Below are 20920 nucleotides of genomic sequence, written 5' to 3'. Positions count from 1 at the left end.
CATGGAGCAGAAATTTGATTTAGGTGTTTTATATCCACTGCCTTGTTTAATTATTATTATCTATCAAGTTATTTATTCTAATAGTGCACTTACTATCATATTAACAAATCAGGGGTGCCTGGGTGGCTCAGTCGGTTAAGCATCTGTCTCTTGGTTTTGGCTCAGGTCATGATCTCACAGTTCGTGAGTTCAAGCTCTGTGTCAGGTTCCGTGCTGATGGTGCAGAGCCTGCTTAGGATTCTCTCTCTCCCTCTCTCTCTGCCTCCCCCCCCCCCCCCGCAAACAAATCTTTGAGATAAGGATTATTCTTTCCACTTTATAGATGAGAAAACTAAGCTTTATAGATGAGAAAACTAAGCTTTCCACTTTATAGATGAGAAAACTAAGCTTTAGGTTAAGTCACGTGCCCAAGACCAAAGAGCTAGTAATTTGAGGCACAGAGATTCAAACCCAGGTCTCACTTCAAAGCTCACACTCTGAATCACTGTATTTTACAACCACCCATGTGGGTCACCTCGGGGTTAACTGAGCTGCAGTAACAGGTCACACCATGAGGAACAGAAATGGCCAAAACTGAACACATGACATCAGACTGGAGTCCCGTTTGATTTCTAGTTGTAGACATCCTTCATCTTTTAAGTTTTATTTTCTTTATTTTTTATGGTTTATTGTTGAGACAGAAACAGACAGCCAGACAGACAGAGCACCAGCGGGGACGGGGCAGAGAGAGAGGGAGATGCAGAATCCGAAGCAGGCTCCAGGCTCCGAGCCATCAGCACAGAGCCCGACGCGGGGCTCAAACCCACCGACCCCGAGATCATGACCTCAGCTGAAGTCAGATGCTTAACCTACTGAGCCACCCAGGTGCCCCTATTTACTTATCTTTTAAGTTTATTTATTTACTTTGTGAGAGAGAGAGAGAGGGAGAGAGAGAGAATCCCAAACAGGCTTTACGCTATCAGTGCAGAAACCAACATGGGGTTCAAACTCACGAATGGTGAGATCATGACCTGAGCTGAAATCAAGAGGCAGGCTCTTAACCAACTTGAGCCACCCAGATGCCTCCTCCTTCATCTTTGGAAAAGAATATATAAGTGGAATCATTTACAAGGTGACCTCACAGCCTAGTTTCAGATGAGGAGGATCTCAAGGGAGGGACCGGTGGGGAGACTGGTAACCTTTAGTAACTTCCTTCCGATAGCGTTTTCAGCACTGTGACAGTAATGAAGTGAAATGCTGTTCCCCAACCCCAACTACACATTAGAATCACCCAGAGAAACTTTGTAAACAGCCAAGGGATTGTGATTTAGTTAGTCTGGGGTGAGGCCAGGACGTCAACATTGTGTTTCCCATCCTGAGATGATGGGTTTGAAACCAAGGCTGAGAACCCCTTCCGTGGCCACAGAGAGGGCTGGCTGTACCTTTCCCCATCCTGAAAAGAGCATCTTGGACCCACCGTGTCCATGCGGTCATCTGCCTTCGGTTGTGTCCACGGCCCCTGGTTGGCCCTTTGCTGTGTTCCCAGTCCAGCCCTCTGGTGACTTCGACGACCTCTTCTTAAGAAGAAAAGAGGCTGTTCTCAGTCTGGAGTACCTACTGGTTCCCATTAGTTCTGCAGACTAAATACGCTAAAGGTTACAAGACAAATCCCCACTGTCTCATTAACCACCGGTGCCATTGTCCCCAGGGCCTGGGATAAGACACAGCTTTTCCAGGAGTCAAAAGAAAAAGTTCCCTCTCTCCCACTTCCCTAGGTCATTTTGAACTCTGGGTTGTGTGAGAATGAGGTGGAACCAGAGATAAAGATTTTTTTTTTGGCTGGGCTTAGATCTCTTTAGAGGGGGCACTTGGAGACCCGGGGGCCTGGGGAGTCAAAAGTTCTACAGACAATCTCCAATCTGTTCCAGATCAGACAGAGGCAAAGTGGAAGGCACAGCTATGCAGAGGGGTTTTGGTAACCACCAGACGAGGAAAGGCAGTGGTCCACGGTCAATTCCTAGGGCTCGGTTCCGTTTGGGTTTCTGTACCAAGCCTGGAACGTCAACGCATCTCTGCTTTCCTGGCATTTTTAGGGTCGCAACTAAGGGACCAAAGCCCATCCCTTTGTCCTCCCTTGTGTACAATTTGTATATGGGAATTAGCTGTTGTTAGACCCAGGGAGAATGAAGGAGGTACAGTCTGGTGTATATTACATATTGATCCCTCCTCAAAACACATCTAATCTGGTACAGTCCTCTCTTTCTCTCTCCCGGAGTCTGGTGGGTGAGAAACCAGTTTGACCACAAAGAGCTTAGTGAGCCAGCGCTAGGAGCTTTGTCTCAGGTTCAGTTTGTGTCAACAGGATAGTCACAAAAATGAGGTATTATTTAAAAGAAAAAGGAAGAAAAAAAAGAAGGCAGTGCCTCGGTACGTTTCTTAAGTGGGTCAAGTTTCATACCTTCTGAAAAGGGAATAAAGAAGGACTCAAGCTTGGGAGTCACTGAGCAAGTCTTTATTCAAGTAACAAATGAATAACACTAGAAATGCAAATGAAAATGATCTCACATAGTTTACGTCCAATTCAACACGAGAGAACCAAACAGTTCACTTTAGGAATGGTTATTTTATGGTAAGAATAGTCTAGCACAGGAGAAAGCAAACTATAGCCCAAAGGTCAAATGCGGCCCACAACCTGTTTTTATAAATAAAGATTTATTGCAACGCAGCCATGCCCATTTGTGTACGAGATTGTTTATGGCTACTTTCATGCTAAAACGGTGGTGTGACAGGATTGTGACAAGGAAGTATGGCTCGCAAAATGCGTAATGTTTACTGTCTGGTCTTTTTGAGAAAAAAAGAAATTGCCGATCCTCGATTCGGCAGATCAGACAGTATGAAGTGTATCGTTCGAAACAGACTTCCTGGCCACAAAAAGTACAGGAAGTCTCCAGAAATAAAGGGGTTCTTTCCAATAAGGAATTATCGAGCTCCAAGCGCAAAGTTTGTCCTGGGAATATAAGAGAATAAAAAGATGCTCACTTTATAACCCTGCCCTTCAGAAGACTACAGCCCAGTAGAAAAAGTCAGAAAGAAGATAAATACTCCCCAAACGTTGTGGCTTGAAAACCCATTCAAAATCTTAACTTCCGAAAAATCTAGCCCAAGTCTCACTGATGGCGCAGACAAGGGCGAGAGACGTTCAGTGCTTCGGAATTAGACGTAAGCTATGTCCCATCTTTTAGCCACATTTCCATTGTTGGCCATTTGTCACTTAAATAAAGACTTGCTCGGTGACTCTCGGGCTTGGGTCCTTCTCTCTTTCTAGACCGTGCTGAGGTCACAGCGCCGGGTGGAGAGGCAGGGAGTCGAACCTCCACCATTTGTTTCCTCCTTGTACACCACACCATTTGGCTTGACAACTTTGTTTATTTGTCATTCACCAAGTTGAACCAAGTGCGATGGGTCAGGCGCCTTCCTACCAGCTAGGAAGACAGCGGTAAACAGAGCAGACCCTCCGCGCAGTCTCACTTTCTTTCCTCTTCACCATCAGCTTCTAAGCAAACATACAAAAGCCTCATTCGTCGGGAGGTAAAGAAGACAAGGAGGGCAGTCATGGGGGTCATGGGGGTCACGGGAGTCATGACGGGGGTCGTGGGGGTCATGGGGGTCAGTGAGGTGGCCGGGAAGCCGGGCATGTGCCACTGAAGAGGCTCGTCTGGCGCTGAGATGGGGGGAATCGGCCGAGCAGGTCGAGTCCTAGAGGGGAGGCCGGAGAAGGGAGGGTTTGGGGGTGTGCGGGGGAGCAAGGGTGCCAGTGCGGTAGGCGAGGCGTGGGGCAGGCTGGGGAGGAAACCTTGCAGAGCTTGCGGGCATGGTAAGAATTTGAAACAAAGCTCCTTGGACATCGATAACAAATATTGCACGGGCCTCCGTTTTTAAACTCCTTGTCCTGGGTGTTTGTTCGGTTTGGCTCAAAGGGCGCACGTTCGCGTGCGTATGTGTGCGTGCGTGTGTTTGCAGGGCCGGGATCTTTTCTGCGCGGAGACCCGCGTGAAACCCTGGTGCTCGGGCATCCCCAGAGCGCTGTCGGTGGGGCAGAAATAAGCAGCAGAGAAGCAGCAGAGGGAACGGCATGTATCTAGAAGCAACTTTGGGTCGATCCGGGAAGCTCATAACCACAGTAGGCCCGGCTCCCTATGTTTTCTGTTTGGGTAAAGAACCAAGAAAGAGCATGAAAAATGCACCATTTGGGTCTTGCCTGAACAAAACAAGATGACCTGGGAGCACCGCGTCGGGTAGAGGTGCCCAGAGCCCAGGGAGGGAGGCAGCCACGACGGCCGGTACTCTTGCATCTGTTGAGGATAATCCCTCCCTGGACAGAAGAAAGCGGTTTTGGGGTGCCTGGGGGGCTCAGTTAAGTGTCCGACTTTGGCTCAGGTCATGATCTCACGGTCCGTGAGCTCGAGCCCCAAGTCGGGCTCTCCGCTGACAGCTCGGAACCTGGAGCCTGCTTGGGATTCTGGGTCTCCCTCTCTCTCTGCCCCTCCCCCCACTTTGTTCTCTCTCTCTCTCTCTCTCTCTCTCTCACAAAGAAATAAATTTTTTTTTAATTAAAAAAGAAAGAAAGAAAAGAGCAAGTCATTCTTGAAAAGTTTAGGCTAAAAAAAACCCTAGGATAATCCATGGAGGGTGAAAATCTCATATCGCTTTGCCCAGATTGACTTAGGTAGTTGCCTCAACGGCCCACATTGTCATGAATTTGCTGTTTGTAGCACAGAGTCTAGATCTGGAGAGCGAGTGCCTTTGTACACGTTAGAAATGCCGGTGGGTCACCCCCATCCTTGCCGTTTGCCAGGGACAGGGAGGTGACCGGCTGGCCTCGCCACAGAGGCTGTAGGTTCCTGGGGTCCACCGGTGAGCTGAGCTCCCGTACCCCAGCCTTCGATGAGACACCCGGCACGAAGGCGGTGCCCCAGCGCACAGGAAGGTGACCTAGCTGCCTTGCACTTAGGGAAACTGCAGACCTGAAAATTCTCAGCAAGAAAAACATGTCTCACCAAAACGCAAACCAGTCACTTGGCATCCAGTCTCTGACGCAGGGCTCCCCGACCGGCAGGAAAACCACAGTAAAGTACTGATTAGGCTGTTAGAACACATTCCACGGGCTGTCCAAGGCTATTTTTATTTTACAATAAGGTACAATATGTTCCATGATGCTGTCTCTCCCGGCTTTTTTTTTTTTTTATTATTATTATATTTGCATCCTCATCGAATCCAGTAAATCACAGAGAATCTTTCAATGATTTGAACAAATTAGCAATTTGGGGGTGTGTTTATTCGATTCAACAGCAATAATAATGCCCACGTGCCACTTTTATTGTGAGTAATACACTGACGGCTGGTACCACCTGTTGACCACAGAAGCCTTTCATGGGAGGTGGGCCTTTCTAGAAACTAAGCCCCAGGAGGGGCGCCTGGGTGGCTCAGTTGGGCGTCTGACTTCGGCTCAGGTCATGATCTCACGGTTTGTGAGTTCGAGCCCCGAGTCGGGCTCTGGGCTGACAGCTTGGAGCCTAAAGCCTGCTTTGGATTCTGTCTCTCTTTCTCTCTCTCTCTCTCTCCTCTCTTTCTCTAAAAATAAATAAACATTAAAAAAAATAAATCTTTTTTTTTTCTTTTAAGAGAAGTCAATTGTGAAAGCAATGTCTGGTTAAGTGCTATTTGGTCAAGAAATGTACTCACTCCTTGTCATATTCCAAGAACTTTACCCCTAAGAAAGCAAATGTTCCTGTTTTCACTTAGACTCCATAAAAATTAGCATTGTTTTGGAAGAAGGAATAGGCCCCTGTAACATAATGGATATTCAACAACCCAGATGCATTGGGGGAACGACTTCCCACCCGCCTCTGAAAGGAAAACAGACAACCGGTGTAAGATTACTGGCAAAGCCCAGACCACGCATCAAGACTCACACTCAAGAAAAACTTCCTTGCTAATGCTTAACTTGTTATCATAACCGCGGTTGATTTTTCAGAACTTCCTAGCGACTTTTTAACCGTTTTCAGTCGGGAAAACTGGACAGAGTGCCTCCGATCCAGCCATCGGGCTCTCTGAAGACGGTCTCGTCTCGATGACCTTTGAGAACTCCCCGTTATTTTAACTTGTTGCCCACTTTGGAAAGTCTAGAGGCCACAAGAAGTTGACCGTCCGCAGTGCCGTGGTGGGAGTCTACATTTCTTGATGGTCGTCAAAAAAGAGGGCGGGAAACAGCCATCACTGCGATAAAGTGTATTTTACTACAGTGGTCCCTGGAGCTACAAGGGTGAGGGGAGGTAGAAATGACTAGTAAACCCGAGGGCTGCATCTAGTTGTTCATAACGAGCAGAAAGACTAGGGAATGGACCCCAGAACTCGAAGCCCCGCAAGGGGGGTGGCAGTTAAATCGGTGCCTGTATGTGCAAATTTGCACCTCATAGGAAAGCATACGTAAACCGAGACTCTTGTTCTAACGCTTCAGTGTCAATTTTGCTGACAAGATCAGGAGACGGGAGCCAAACTCCTGCATGAAATGATACAGTCGTGGCAAAAATGTCCTTTTTCTGCTTTGGGCCATCACAGCAAAGCAGATGCACAGGATGTTTGCTGTTCCCATTTCAAGGTGAGGTGAGAAGCTGGGGATGCTCCTGTGCCCTGGGCGGAGGTGCTGGTCTTTCCCTCGTGACTCTAATTTGTATTTTGAGATAAAGTTGGAGGAGCTGATGGTTTTTCTCTTTTTCCCCTATCTTTGGTTTGCTCATGAGCCTGCCAAGATCTCGCACATCTATGCAGTACCTCGTCCATTGTTGAACTGCTATTTTTTATTTAGCTTTTATAGGGTACCAAAAATGTGGCTGGAGTTAAGTACCTTTTCTACTTTTCCAGCTACAGTGGAAATTATTTTTGTTTGAAGCTCTTCAAAAGAAGAAAGGCGGGGCCGGTTGGGGGGGGGGGCGGGGGGCACTTTAAAATGAATCAGGACCCAGAAGAGGTTTTTCAGAACTGTGTTCAGATTCCCTGACAAGGGAGTCCTGTGAGTTGCCCATGGGTTCTCTGGGGAAGCAGGATAAGTGCCCTAGGTGGCTATTAAATTTGGTGTATTTTCTGGCTTGGCTCTGTGACCTTGGGCCGTTCAGATAGCAATCTCGTGGGAACTGAGGATTGGTTACAAATATCAAAGTTGTAATGTAAATGTGACATCAAAGAGGTTTCTGGTTGAATTCTTAGCGGCAAGTGTGAACATGCCTCCAGGAACATCTGGCTCCTTGAAGTATTGAAAATGCGCAAAAAAAAAGTAAATAAAAACGAGTTCTGAATCCTTCTCCATCCATCCATGCCATGTGGATAGACCTTCTCTTCCTCCTGTATCAGCAAGCCGGGCACCATAGCTTCTATGGTTCAGTGGGAAATGGCTTATTTCTGCAAGTTCACCTCCATCCAGAAACACCCTAGATGTCCATTGTCACGGCTGCCAACCTACTGGTAGGATTTGAACTTACAGACCTTCCCAAGGGACCTGCCTTCCAATTGCAGGGTTGTCTTTAACGAGGGAGTGAGCTCTGAGTCCAAAAATGCTTTGTAAGGGAAGGACAGGTAAAGAGATTTAGAGAGCCCAAGGGAGAAACGTTCTTCTCCTACACTTTTGTTTTTCCATGCCAAACCCTGGACAATACAGTATTGGAAAATACTTTTATCTAATTATTCTATTTTTGTCCTCTTGTCCTTGCGCTGGGAAAAATTTCTTCCTTTTATGAATAATCTTTCAGAGGACTTCTCCCTCAGGTTTAAAGAATTACAGCCTTCGACCTGGAAGTCAGAATTAGGCTGATTTTTAAATAATGTGCGTTCGTTTTGTCTTTGCGATTAACAACAAGAGGTGTCGCCGTGATCGAGCTTTAAGACGCCTGCATTCGCATGCTTGTGTTTATATCGAGCACACACTGTGGGTCCTGCTCTGGCCCAAAGGGTGGCTGCTAGCCCCTTCTCGGAGTCGCCTTGTTGATCCTCTGAGCCCTGGGAAAGCTCACATTGCTACAGTTCGCTGGACCCGGTCACCTGCCCAAAATGAGCAGAGCGCCTGAACGCCACTGATCTTGATGGACAGCCAAGATCACTTTTCACGTCCAAATGAGGAACACCAGGAGGGACTATTGCAATAGTTGCTGAGTGAGGACAGTACGAAGGAAGAGGCTGGGACTTGCCTAACTCACCAGCATGAACTCTTCCTGAGCGAACAGTCAGGCCTCCTCGGTGGCAGTTAAACCCTACACTTCTCAGCCGCTTATGAGAGATAAGCAGGAGACTACAAGACGGTGTGATTGAGTCTGACTCCATTTCTGATCTCTGCTTGTAAGCCCCACCGCCCTCCCTCTTTTGCCCCACATCTAGGAAGCTGAGAACCAAGCCTGGGTGCTCCTTCCTTTGCCGGTGGTGGAAAGTTTCGACCCCACAAGCTCCGACCCACATGTAGCAACTCTCCCCCTGGCCTCCTCTCCTACTCTCAATAAAGTACAAGGCAGGCTCCTTTCTCTGCTGTCTTAAGATATTTGGGGATCATCTTGGGATGATCCGCCCTGCTCACCCCATAAAGCCTCACTATATCGGTAGCAAACCTTTCCATGCCCTCTGGATGGATGCAATTATGGTATTATCAGCATCAACACCTAAACTCAATTTTGAGCAAGGGGTCCCCCACCTCTGGAAGACATCTTCACAAGAGTTTACTTAACTGGCTGTGTCAATGTCACCCTTCACCTTTTCCCTATTCCTGCTGGTGGCATAACAGCCGGCCCCCTTGCGGTGTGGAGACTCAACCCTGTACTGAGTAGAAAGAAAGAGGGAACCTGGGTCCCTGCGACGTTGTGAGTTACCCCCACCCCCAATCCCTACACCACCTGTTTCTGGGTCTCTCGAGGCTTGAAAAACAAGCCGAATTTATTCCGCTGCTTCTAGCTCAAGACAGTTCCAAGTATAGAACTGTGACTGAGTTGTGTCTTGACCTCATAAGTAGAATTTAGTGCCAGGATGTGAACAGGTGAACATCCAAATACTTGAGACACGCCTAGGACTAAGTCACTCTCAGTGCAGTGTCCCTGCAACTAAGAGAAGTCCCTGGATATTTTCTGGGCCAGACTCCTTTGGGGAGAAGCGAGCCTACATAAGTTCCCAGACAGAGCCTGCTTTCACAGCTGGAAAATGGTCTGGAGATTGGTCTCCAGTAGAATTTGGAGAGAGGTTCAGAACCAAGCGTTTTGGGTGGGGAGCCACGCATATATCTAAGTCATACTGCGAAGGTGCCTGAGAGAACCGACGCGTCAGGAAGAAAGGGGACTGTTAACTGAGCACGATTCTTCCATTGGTAACGTGCTAGATGTGCAGAGAGAAGAGAATATAGGCTTCCTTCACTTAACACCTGGTGGAGGAGTGAGCGCAAGGATGCTAAGAAGTCATGAAGGGAATGACAACGGGCTTCTTCAAATATAATTAGAATTTTATTTGCATAAATTGACACTAGAAGCCAGTGCAAGCGATGATGAAGGAAATCGTGTTAGCCAGGTACAGGCAACTGACCAAAGCTAAAACCCTCATCACTGCCCTCAGTAAGCTGAACAGAAGGTCCCATCCTGACCTGGAAGATAATGTAGAAAGTGGGGAGAGCTGGAAGCAGGCCCCCTGATGGTGTGGCCTTTCCATACAAGCACTTTGATGAAACGACATGGTATTTGTTTTATTTTTTATTTAAAAATTTTTTTAATGTTTATTTTTGAGAAAGAGAGAGAGAGAGAGGAGAGAGAGACAGAGCATGAGCAGGGGAGAAGCAGAGAGAGAGGGAGACCCAGAATCCAAAACAGGATCCAGGCCCTGAGCTGTCAGCACAGAGCCCAACACGGGGCTCGAACCCACGAACCGTGAGATCATGACCTGAGCGACGAAGGATACTTAAACGACTGAGCCACCCAGGTGCCCCCACAGTTATTTATTTTATGAAGAAATGAATGAGTACAAAGGAAAGCAAAAGGAAGTAACAACACAATTGCAGAATAGAAATGTTAGCATAGTCTAAATGGCCTATGTTTAGAAAAACTACATACTTATTCTAGAGAAATCATCTCTGACTGGAGCTCATCAGAGATCCAAGCATTTTACCTCCACATTTCTGTTTGTTGTCGGTAGAAGTTAACAGACAACTTCCAGAGGGCTTCACAGACCAACAGACGCTGACTTGAAGCGGTTTTTTAGAGTAGTTGTAAGTACTCAGTATCTTAGTATTTTTAATAGTCCATACGTCAAAGACAAAATGCTAAACATTCATGCTGTTGAGTGAGCACACAGTCAGAGAGAAGAAGGAGGAAAAATCCCCCTCACGGGGCTCCCATCACAGCCCTGTGTGGGGATGTAGTGGGAGCGTCTACACCTTCTTTTCGAGGAGTAACAAATATGCTCAAATTCCAGCTCATCTCTTTGGGCAAAAGAAGAGAGAGTTTAGTCAAAACCTGAAGCAGTTTGGTGACAGGTTTTCTAACAAGCAAAGGCAAAAGGAAAAGGGAGGAAACTTCTTAATCTACTTCAAGAAAAGCTCCAGGGGCACCTGGGTAGCTCAGTTGGTTAAGCGTCCAGTTTCAGCTCAGGTTATGATCTCACGGCTCATGAGTTCGAGCCCCGCATCAGGCTCTGTGCTGACAACTCAGAATCCGGAGTCTGCTTCGGATTCTGTGTCTCCCTCTCTCTCTGCCCTTCCCCCACTCGCACACACACTGTCTCTCTCTCTCCTTCAAAAATAAATAAACATTGAAAGAAAGAAAGAAAGAGAAAGAAAGCAAAAGAAAGAAAGAAAGAAAGAAAGAAAGAAAGAAAGAGAAAGAAAGAAAGAGAAAGAAAGAAAGAAAGACAAGACCTCAACTAGAGTCTCCGTGTCCAAAAACCTGTTAAATCTACTGAAACCGTTCACTGACCATATTGATTTTTTGGGAAAGCGAAGTTCTCAGCTGAACTCCCAGCATTTCTTGATTTTAGCAGGAAACTACTTTCTGTGGGTGTCTGGACATCACCCTCCGCTGAAGCATGGAGAAAGTGATCTAGTAACACACCCAACCTGCCCGACAGGTATTGCCTCTACCTGGATGGCTTATTCATGAGTCAGAAAACACCTCTGTTGCCAGCCTGGCCTTTCATTTCATTCTTGAACTTGTCAGACTTGGGATGCTGAGCAAATTTTAAAATTCAGAAATATGGAACATTGCAAAAACAAGTCCCTCACTACTCAGCTTTCCAAAAGAGCAGATGTCCTTGTGCATAAACTCGTATGTATTGAAATGTTTATATAGGCAAGAAGGAACTCTATAATAATATGACACCACTCAAGCTGGGTCTGTATAACCACAGGAAAATCAGACATTGAAGCAGCTGTGAGGGTTTCAGAGCATTACTGGCCAGTTCAAAACAAGTTCCCAGTTGTGAAGTACTCTTTCATGAATTAGAGATCTTTAGACCCAGCCTTAGTCAGTCTGTCAAAGAGATCACAAAGTCAGGATGTCCCTTAAGCTTGCCATTGTTATATCTTGCTGAAAATAAGTCGTTTCATTTGCGTATTTCTCTTTGGTCTACATGAAACCCAGGACTACAATAACTAACCACTTCACACTATATTGTGTAGAACTTTTAGTCAAAATATGGTTCAGGGCTTATAATGTATATGAATGTAATATATATGACCATGATAGCATAAAGGAGGTGGAAAGGAACAAAGCTATGGTTACCCAGATGGTAACTGGAATCTACAGGAACAAATGTAGCGAACAAGAAATGAAACATAAAAAAAAATTGATCACAACAAAGCCTTGAGATATATAGTCTCTGTCCTTTCTGATCTTAGCTTCCTTAAAACAGATGAAATTATATAAAGTCAAAATTACAGCAATTTACTGTTGGGCTTATAACATACAGAAAATAATATGTATAACAATAATATTACAAAACAAGGGAAGAGGTTGGAGCTTTGTAAGAGAAAAGTTACTATATCTCACTGGTATTAAGTTAGCATGTCTAAAGTCGATTTCAATAAGTTAAGGCATGTACCATAAACCCTAGACAATAACTTACTCTAAGCCTAAGAAAATTACTCAAAAACAAAGGAAAAAAGTCACTGGAGAAATTAAAGTCTTACGCTAAAAATATGCATTTAATGCAAAGGAAAGTAGTGAAGAGAAACAGAGGAACGAAATGTGACACGAGATATGTAGAAAGCAAAAAGTCCAATGGAAGCTACACATCCAACCATACCAATAACAATAATAAATGTGAAAGGATTAAACAGTCTAATCAAAAGGCAGAAACTGTTAGATTGGAGAAGAAAACATGATTCAGCTCTACGCTGTCCACGGGATGCGAACTTTAGATTCAATAATACAAATAGGTTGATGGGGCGCCTGGGTGGTTCAGTCAGTTAAGCGTCCGACTCTTGATTTTGGCTCAGGTCATGTTCTTACGGTTGTGAGATCGAGCCCCCTGTCAGGCACTGGGTGTGGAGCCTGCTTAAGATTCTCCCTCTCCCTCTGCTCCTCCCCAGCTCACGCACGCGCATGCATGCATGCTTTCTCTCCCTCTCTCTCTTTCTCTAAAAACAAAACAAAACAAGGCAAAACAAATAGGTTGAAAATCAGAAGGCTGGAAAAAGATATCCCATCCTAACAGCAACCAGAAAAGAGACTACTAATATCAGGCAAGGTAGATTTTAAGACCCCCCCCCCACAAAAAAAAATGTTACTAGAGATAAACAGGATATTTTATAATGATGAAAAGCATCAACTGATCAGAAAAATATAGTTGAAAACATATAGGCAACTAATAACAGTGGCCCAAAACAGATGAAGCAAAAAGCTGACAGAATCGAAGAAGAAATAGACAATTCAACAATAACAGCTGAAGACTTCCATATCCCACTTTCCGTAATGTATAGAACAATTAGGAAGTAGGTTAAAAGGATATAAGACTTGAAAAACACTACAAACAAACAAGAACAAACATTTATAAGCCACTCTACTCAACAATAGAACAGATATTTTTCTCAAGTGTACATGGAACGTTTCTCCAGATAGACCATATGCTAGGCTTAGTAAACTTCAAAGGTTTGAAATCATGTAAAGTATAGTCTCTGAACTACAATGGAGTGACATTAGACATCTATAATAAAAAGTAGTTTGGGAAATTAGCAAATATGTGGAAATACACAGTACATTCCTAAATAACCAAAGAATACATCACAAAGGAAAGTAGGCAATACTCTGAGATGAATAACAACTAAACACAACATATCAAAACATATAGGATACAAGTAAAGCAATGGTTCTAAGGAAATGCACATCCATAAACACCTACATTAAAAAGGAAAAATGATCTCAAATCAATAACCCAAACTTCCACCTTAAGACACTGGAAAAATAAGAGAAAACTAAAGCTAAAGTAATCATAGGGAGTAAATATTAAAAACTTCAGCAGAAATTAATGAAACAGAGATCAGAAAGACCATGGAAGAAATTAATTAAATCAAAAGTTTATTCCTTGAAAAGATCAACGAAATTGACAAAGCTTTGGCTAGACCAAGAAAAAAATCGGAAACTCAAGTTATTAAAATCATTAATAAAAGACCAGAGCAGTCATCACTGCTAATCTATAGAAATAAAAAAAGAATAATAAGGGAATAGTATGAACAGCCCTGTGCCACGGACACACATTACATGGACAAGTTCTTAGAAAGACACAAACTATCGCGAGGGTGCCTCGGTGGCTCAATCAGTTGAGCATCCGACTTGATTTCAGCTCAGGTCATGATCCCAGGGTGATTGGATCAATCCCCACACAGGGCTCTGTACCGGGCATGGAGTCTGCTTAAGATTCTCTCTCTCTCTCTTTCCCTTTGCCCCTCTCCATGCTCTCTCTCGCTCTCTCTCTCTCAAATAAAAATTTAAAAAAAAATTAAAAGAAGGACAGGAACTACTACAACAGACTCAAGAAGAAACAAAATTGGAAAGAACATGTAATAAGTAAAAAGATTAAATTACTAACTTAAAAACTTCTTGTAAAGAAAAACCCAGGCCCAGATGACTCAATGATTACATTTGACCAAACAGTTAAACATAAATTAATAGCAACTGTTCACAAAGCATTTGAATAGAAAAGGAAGGAACAATTTTCAGGTCATTCGATGAGGCCAACATCACACAGACACGAAAAGCAAACAAATACATCATAAGAAAACTCTCCAAACTACAGGCCAATATCTTTTCTGAATATAGACCCAAAAATCCCTCAGCTAAATACTAGCAAACTGAATCCAGGAATATATAAAAAGGATTATTCACTATGACCAAGTTGAATATATCCCCCAAATGTAAGGCTGGTTTAACATCCAACAATCAATTAATGTAATACACCATATCAATAGAATAAGGACAAAACCACACATCATTTTAAAAGAACAGAAAAGGCATTTGACAAAATCTAACACCCATTCATGATAAAAAATATATTCAACAAACTAGGAAGAAAATAAACTCTCTTCAACCTGGTAAAGGACATCTACAAAAATATCTAGACAACATTATACTTAACGACGAAAGATTGAATGCTTCTTCCCTAAGATGGGGAACAATACAAACATGTCCACTCTTTTTTAAAAATGTTTTTAAGTGTTTATTTATTTTTGAGAGAGAGAGAGAATCAGAGCATGAGTGGGGAATGGACAGAGAGAGAGGGAGATGCAGAATCCGAGGCAGGCTCCGGGCTCTGAGCTGTCAGCACAGAGCCCAAGGCGGGGCTTGAACTCACGGACAGTGAGATCATGACCTGAGTCGAAATCGGATGCTTAACCGACTGAGCCACCCGGGCGCCCCAAACATGTCCATTCTTGATACATGTATTTAACACTATGTTGGAAGGTCTAGCCTGGGAAATTAGGGAAATAAAAGGAAGAAAATCCATCTAGATTATAAAGGAAGAAGGAAAATTATCTCTATTTGCGTATGGCATTGTCTTATTTATAGGAAACCCTAACGAATCCACTAAAAAATTACAAGTTCGGCAAGATTGCAGGATATGAGACCAATTTACAAAAGTCAATTATCTTGCTATATGTTAGCAATGAACAATCTGAAAATGACATTAAGAAAACAATTCCATTTATAACGATATCCCAAAAATGTTTGGGAGTAAACTTGACAAAAGTAATGTAAGACCGGTACACTGAAAACTACAAAAAGTTGTCGAAAGGAATGAAAGGAAAGCAAACGAGAAAGCATTTCATGTTTGTGGACTGAAAGACTTAATATTGTTAAAATGGCAATATTCTGCAAACTGATCTACGGATTCAATGCAATGTCTATTAAAATCTCAGTTGGGGGGGTGACTGGGGGGCCCAGTCAGTTAAGTGTCCGACTTGGGCTCAGGTCATGATCTCGCGGTCCGTGGGTTCAAGCCCCGCATCCGGGTCTGTGCTGACAGCTCAGAGCCTGGAGCCTGCTTCCGATTCTGTGTCTCCCTCTCTCTCTGCCCCCTCCCCTGCTCATGCGCTCTCTCTCTCTCTCAAAAATAAACATGAAAAAGAAAAGCTCAGCTAGCTGTTTTTCAGAAATTGTCAGTTTCTATGAAAGTCCAAAGGATCCAAATAGCTAAACCAAGGTTGAAAAAGAATAAAGCTGAGAAGCTCAGGCTTCCTGATTTCCAAACTTATCACAAAACTATAATAAACAAGAGCATGTAGAACTGGCATAAGGACAGACAGATCGATAAAATAGAATTGAGGCCCCAAATAAACTTTCACATTTGTGATCAATTAATTTCAACAAGGGTGCCAAGGCAATTCAATGGGGACAGAAAAGTCTTCTCAATAAGTGAGGCCGGCACAACTGGATGCCCGCTTGCGGAAGAACGAAGTTGGATGCCTTCGTTACATTATACAAAGAAATTAACTGACAATAGACTATAGAGCTAAATGTAGGAGCTAAAATTATACAGCTCCTGAGAGGAAACATGAAAGCAATCCTTTGCGACCTAAGGTTAGGCAAAGCCACGAATATGACTTTAAAAACACAAGTAATAAAAGGAAAAAAAATAGATGAATTGGAGCCCAATCAAAATTGAAAACTTTTAAGTTGTAAACCACACTGGCAACAGAGTGAAAAGCCAACCCACAAAATGGGAGAAAACATTTGCAAATCATACACCTGATAAGGGACTTGCGTCTATATAAAGTCTTTTTAACAACTTAATAAAAATTTTTTTTAAAAAATTCCTGATTGATCTGAATGGACATTTCTTCAAAGATAAGCAGCTGGTCAACCAGCACATTGAAAAGATGCTCGCTGTCATTAGTCATTAGGGAAATGCAAATCAAAACCACAATAAGATGCTACCTGCCACCCATGAGGATAATTATAATGAAAAAGACATGGAAGGGAGAAATTGGAACCTCATACATTACTAGGAGTGATGCAAAGTGGTTGCACTAGGAAAACAGTTTGGCTGTTCCCCGAAACGGGAAACTTGGAGGTAGATGATCGAGTAATTCTACTCCTGGGTCTGTGCCCAAGAGAACGAAAACATACATTCCCACGAAAACTTGTACGTGAATGTTCAAGCAACACTATTCAAAATAGCTGAATGCCATCTACTGATGAATGCATAAGGAGATATAGTTTATTTACACACCACACCATTCGTCACTAAAAAGGGATGAAGTATTGATACATGCTACAACATGTATGAACCTTGGTAACATGATGCTGAAAGAAACCAGGCACAAAAGGTGGCCTCTCGTATAATTGCGTGGATATGAAAGCCGCACGGTAAGGACAATTCTATACAGATAGCAGGCATATCTGTGGCTGTCGAGGGCTTGGGGGGCGGAGACGGTGGGGGCGAAATGACTAAAGTGGATTAAAATGTGACATTTGGAGGGTGAGAAAAGTGTAAACTTGATTGTGGTGATTGCACAAGCCCGAACAAACTAGAAGTCATTGAATTACACTCTCCAAAGAGGTGCATTTTTTTGGTATGTGAATTACACCTCAATAAAGGTGCTAAAAAGCCGAATCCATGTAAATCAGTCGTGCAGTGTGAGTTTTGGTTTCCTTGGAGGAATCATTCATTACGGTAGCGTTTTTCAGTGTTTCCACTTGTGATATTTTGAGCTAAATCATTATTTGTTGTTGGGGAGTGTCCCTTTGTCCTGTGCATCCCAGGATGTTTAGCGGTATCTTTTGCCTCTACGCACTAGAAGACAGCAGCATCCCTTCCCCCCCGTTACGACAACCGAAACTATCTCCAGGCATTGGCCAATGTCCCTTGGGGGTGCAAAATAGCTCCCGGTTGAACCACTGTATACAGTGCTTAGTAGCAGTAATTGTACAAAATCAACACTTCAGCTTTTATTAATCCGTTAGGCCGATAGAAGCTTACATACTTGCCCCTTATTTCTTACAATAAAACTAAGGAATAGAATGTTTTTGCTACTTTCAACTTTTGTCCTGGAGCTCCAGGGGCATCCAGTTAGGAAAATGGTCTAGGTGCAAAATTATAACTTGCCACAGATTAGTGCCCGCACCGTGCCTCTATTTAACTTGGTATTGTAATTTAGCAGGGTCTAATGAAGTGTTGAATTCGCTTGCTACCTATTTAATAGACAGTCTTCTTAAAGAAGAAAGGATCTGGAGAAGTGAAATGCCTTTGTTTTTATGCTATTATTGGTAATAGAATAAATATCATTGCTATCTATGCAGAGTAAGAAAAAAACCAAGCAGGACTCCGTGGAGATCTTACTTAAAATGTTTCACTTGAATTTACTTGCTTTTGGTAACTTAGCCAAGGGAACCTCTCAATCGGTATTCAAGGAGTGCCACCAAAAGCCCAGTGATCGGAAAACATGAAAGTTGATTTCCAAGGGACGCCACAAGGCATGTGATCGATTCTACCGCTGCTTCACACAAAGCTAAAAAGGAACGGATGAGAAAAATAACTATCTTGAAACCCCAGGAGAGGCCAGAAGCAGAACTGTGAGCCCTGGAGAAAAAAAAAAAAAATGAGAAAAGTGTGATGAATGTGACAAGAGGGTGTTGAATCAGTCACCAAGAAAAGGGAACGTGTCACTTTCTCACAGAGTTGCAGCAATAGAAGCAAACAAGGAAAGCCGTGAGCCAATGCGATGGGGAAACGTCCCGGGTTTTATGCTCACATCCTCATAAACACATTATTCGCCACTGAGCAGCAATGCCATTGTCATGTACTCACTTTATGCTATGAAAATCGGAGGTCTCACATTGGCTGACTTTCCCTCCACAGCAAAATCATGTAGTCTTTCCATAACTGAGCCCTATGCTAATGAAAGACCTCCCCCCGCCCCGCCCCCACCACCGAGTCCTCTGGAACATCTACAAAGGACGTTAAGATGGGGGGTGGGGTGGGAGGTGGTCCGAGAATTGCGTTCCGCCTTTCCACGTTGCCCCAGATCAGCCGGGAGCACAGCCAGGATTTTCCAGCTCGTTTGTTTCATAGGGATTTCTCGCCTTATCCTGTGCTTACTTCTTTCAGTCTAACCAATTCAAAGAAATGGACAGCACCAAAGTCATGCTCCTGTCCTTCCCTTGACACTCACAGTCTGATCTGAATATTTGGCAACACCTTTTAACCTCTCCTGTGACTAAATCCTACCCTGGGCTTTTCACCTTCAAGTTCTGCCCAGTCTCTCCTGCTGTGAGCCTCTAGTTCCAAAACTCCAGACGATCTTGGCCACGTGTTAGGAGAACAGGAGGCATCCAGCCACCAAGCTGCCTGTTGTGAAAAGCCATTCTGCACCCTTTTCTGCTTGGACACTTACCACTCCAACTGGTCCTGTTCTGTTCCTCTGGGAAGTCCCGGACTCCAGTGCTGAGGGAAGGACAGGATGAGGAAGGCTTCCACGGAGAGTGTGTGTGCACGCTGGATGTGTGTGCGCTTTCACCTGGCCGTGTGGCTCTCTGTCACTACGTGTGGAGTGTGACGTAGAATGAGAACTTAGATTCGTCTAAGTGAAGGCACCAGGGTCCTGGGTTTTAAACATCTCCGCAGACTCGCTTGTCTCACACGAAATTTCTTCCACATCCTTGGAGTTGACAGGAATTGGACAAGCCTTGGTCTTACCACAACCCAGCGCATTGGGCAATCCAAGGGCGGGACTCTCTCTCCCTCAACATTGGGTTGCCAGTTCAGTAGGGCCTGAAGTTCCTTTTCTGAAAAGGAAAGTCCATGCTGTGGCAAAACCCAGTGAACATGGTTTTTCGTTTCTCATGTTTTGTATTTTGGGGGGAAAAGAGGGAGGGTCACTTTTAATCAACCCAAGTGAGCAAAGAAAAAAAAATAGGGTTTTACCATCAAAGAAAGAACCACCTGGTGAAAAGGTCCCATAAAACGCAGGCTTTGCCCCACTTTGGATATCTCTCTGTCTTTGTCCTCTTTTCTTTTGTTTGGACAATCACTTTTCTTTTCTCTTTTTTCTTGTTTTTCTTTTGAGAAAGTTGAACAAAAATTAAATAGAGTCGTGTTGGCAGACATTTTCCGATGTCGTTTGGGAGAGATTAAGGTATCAGCTTCCCTGACCGTCTCAAACTTGAGACAGCCCCACCTCTCTGTCAAAACTCTCCTTTTAATGATAAATGGTTCTTCTCTTCCTTCTGATTCTGTGCCACACCAGGCCATTCCCTGGAACCTGGTTGTATTTACGCCATCTACTGGGTGTTGGTGGAACTGCATTTGCTGGGCACAGTATCCTGGTTCTGTACCCACAGCTTCCAAGAAAATAAAGGTCTCGGCCATGATGAACGCTTTAGGAGACACAAATACGTAATTCATCATTTAAAACATCAAGAGGGACACCTGAGATGTTCATTGTTTTAAGTTTATTTATTCTGAGAGAAACAGAGACAGTGTGAGTGGGGGAGGGGCAGAGAGCAAGGGAGCCCGAGAGAATCCGAAGCAGGTTCCGTGCTGTCAGCACAGAGCCTGATGTGGGGCTGGGGCTCATGAAACTGTGAGATCATGACCTGAGCCGAAACCAAGAGTCCGACGCTTAACCGGCTGAACCACCTGGGCGCCCCGAGATGTTAATTTGATTTTTAGAAGTATTTTTTCAGAAGAGGATGTGTTCCGTATTTTAACACGTTAGTTCTTCTGAGTGTCGAATCAAAGGAAACATCCCTGAGATCAGCTTGGATAATAACGTAGGTCAGCTTTTAAATCTGGGTCTTAAAATATCAGGGTGTGTGGCCAGCACTGTGACAGTCTGGATAACCGGAAAAGCCTTGGGCTACAAATATTTAAAAACACTACATAGCATTAAAACGAAAGAAGAAGACGTGAGTAGAGGTACGAGAAGCATGTGACCTGATGCTAAAGCAGTTGGGCGTAGAATGGATTTTAGTTTTGGAAATGTAGGAGGCTAAGGTTTCAATACCCAGACAGGGACAGACGTTGAGGTCCTGGAGCCAGACAAAGCAAGAGTGGGAACTGAGACTACCCCCCATTTGGGCCAGATCCTGAAAGCTGACCAGAAAATCACCCACCCGTTAGTACAGGGTTACAACAAGGGTTACAACTATCTCCTTCCACCCGGATTTGGGTGTAAAGGTAGAAATACCCTTAAGAATCCAGTAGCATAGCCCTTTCCTATCACAAAGTTAGGGTTCCAATTTGCATCCCCCCACTTTGTCCAGGAATTCCCTGGCAAGAAATAAGCATAAAACGTGTTCCAAACCAGTGTGCCCCTCTGGAATCTTCCGAGATAAACAAAGATCAAAACCTCTTTTGAGAAACACTCTGACAACCCAGACCACATAGAAAGAAAGGAAATTCCAGGGACACCTGGATGGCTGAGTTGGTTGAG

The 20920-nt window shown here is 44.1% G+C and overlaps 1 protein-coding gene across 10 annotated transcripts in view; it reads right to left on the bottom strand.

Moving 5' to 3' along the window:
* Positions 1-19184, bottom strand: part of KCNJ15 (potassium inwardly rectifying channel subfamily J member 15) — a 77217-nt gene extending 58033 nt beyond the window's left edge. For 3 of the 10 annotated variants that reach the window (XM_047099448.1, XM_047099445.1, XM_047099447.1), the window contains exon 1: positions 18881-19127. The gene's annotated coding sequence lies outside the window, so the exon portion shown is untranslated. Of the gene's footprint in view, positions 1-1456; positions 1557-18880 lie in introns of all 10 variants that reach the window. The other 7 variants (XR_006965673.1, XR_006965674.1, XR_006965675.1 and 4 more) reach the window with 4 other exon arrangements.
* Between the last annotated feature and the right edge of the window lie 1736 nt (positions 19185-20920).

The sequence above is a fragment of the Lynx rufus genome, unplaced genomic scaffold, assembly GCF_022079265.1.
Source record: "Lynx rufus isolate CCGP_SWC_20201006 ecotype Redwood Valley unplaced genomic scaffold, mLynRuf1.p SCAF_5, whole genome shotgun sequence".
In the NCBI taxonomy this organism is placed as follows: domain Eukaryota; kingdom Metazoa; phylum Chordata; class Mammalia; order Carnivora; family Felidae; genus Lynx; species Lynx rufus.
Note: the sequence above shows the minus strand (reverse complement) of the source record. Positions and strands in the feature narration are given on the sequence as shown.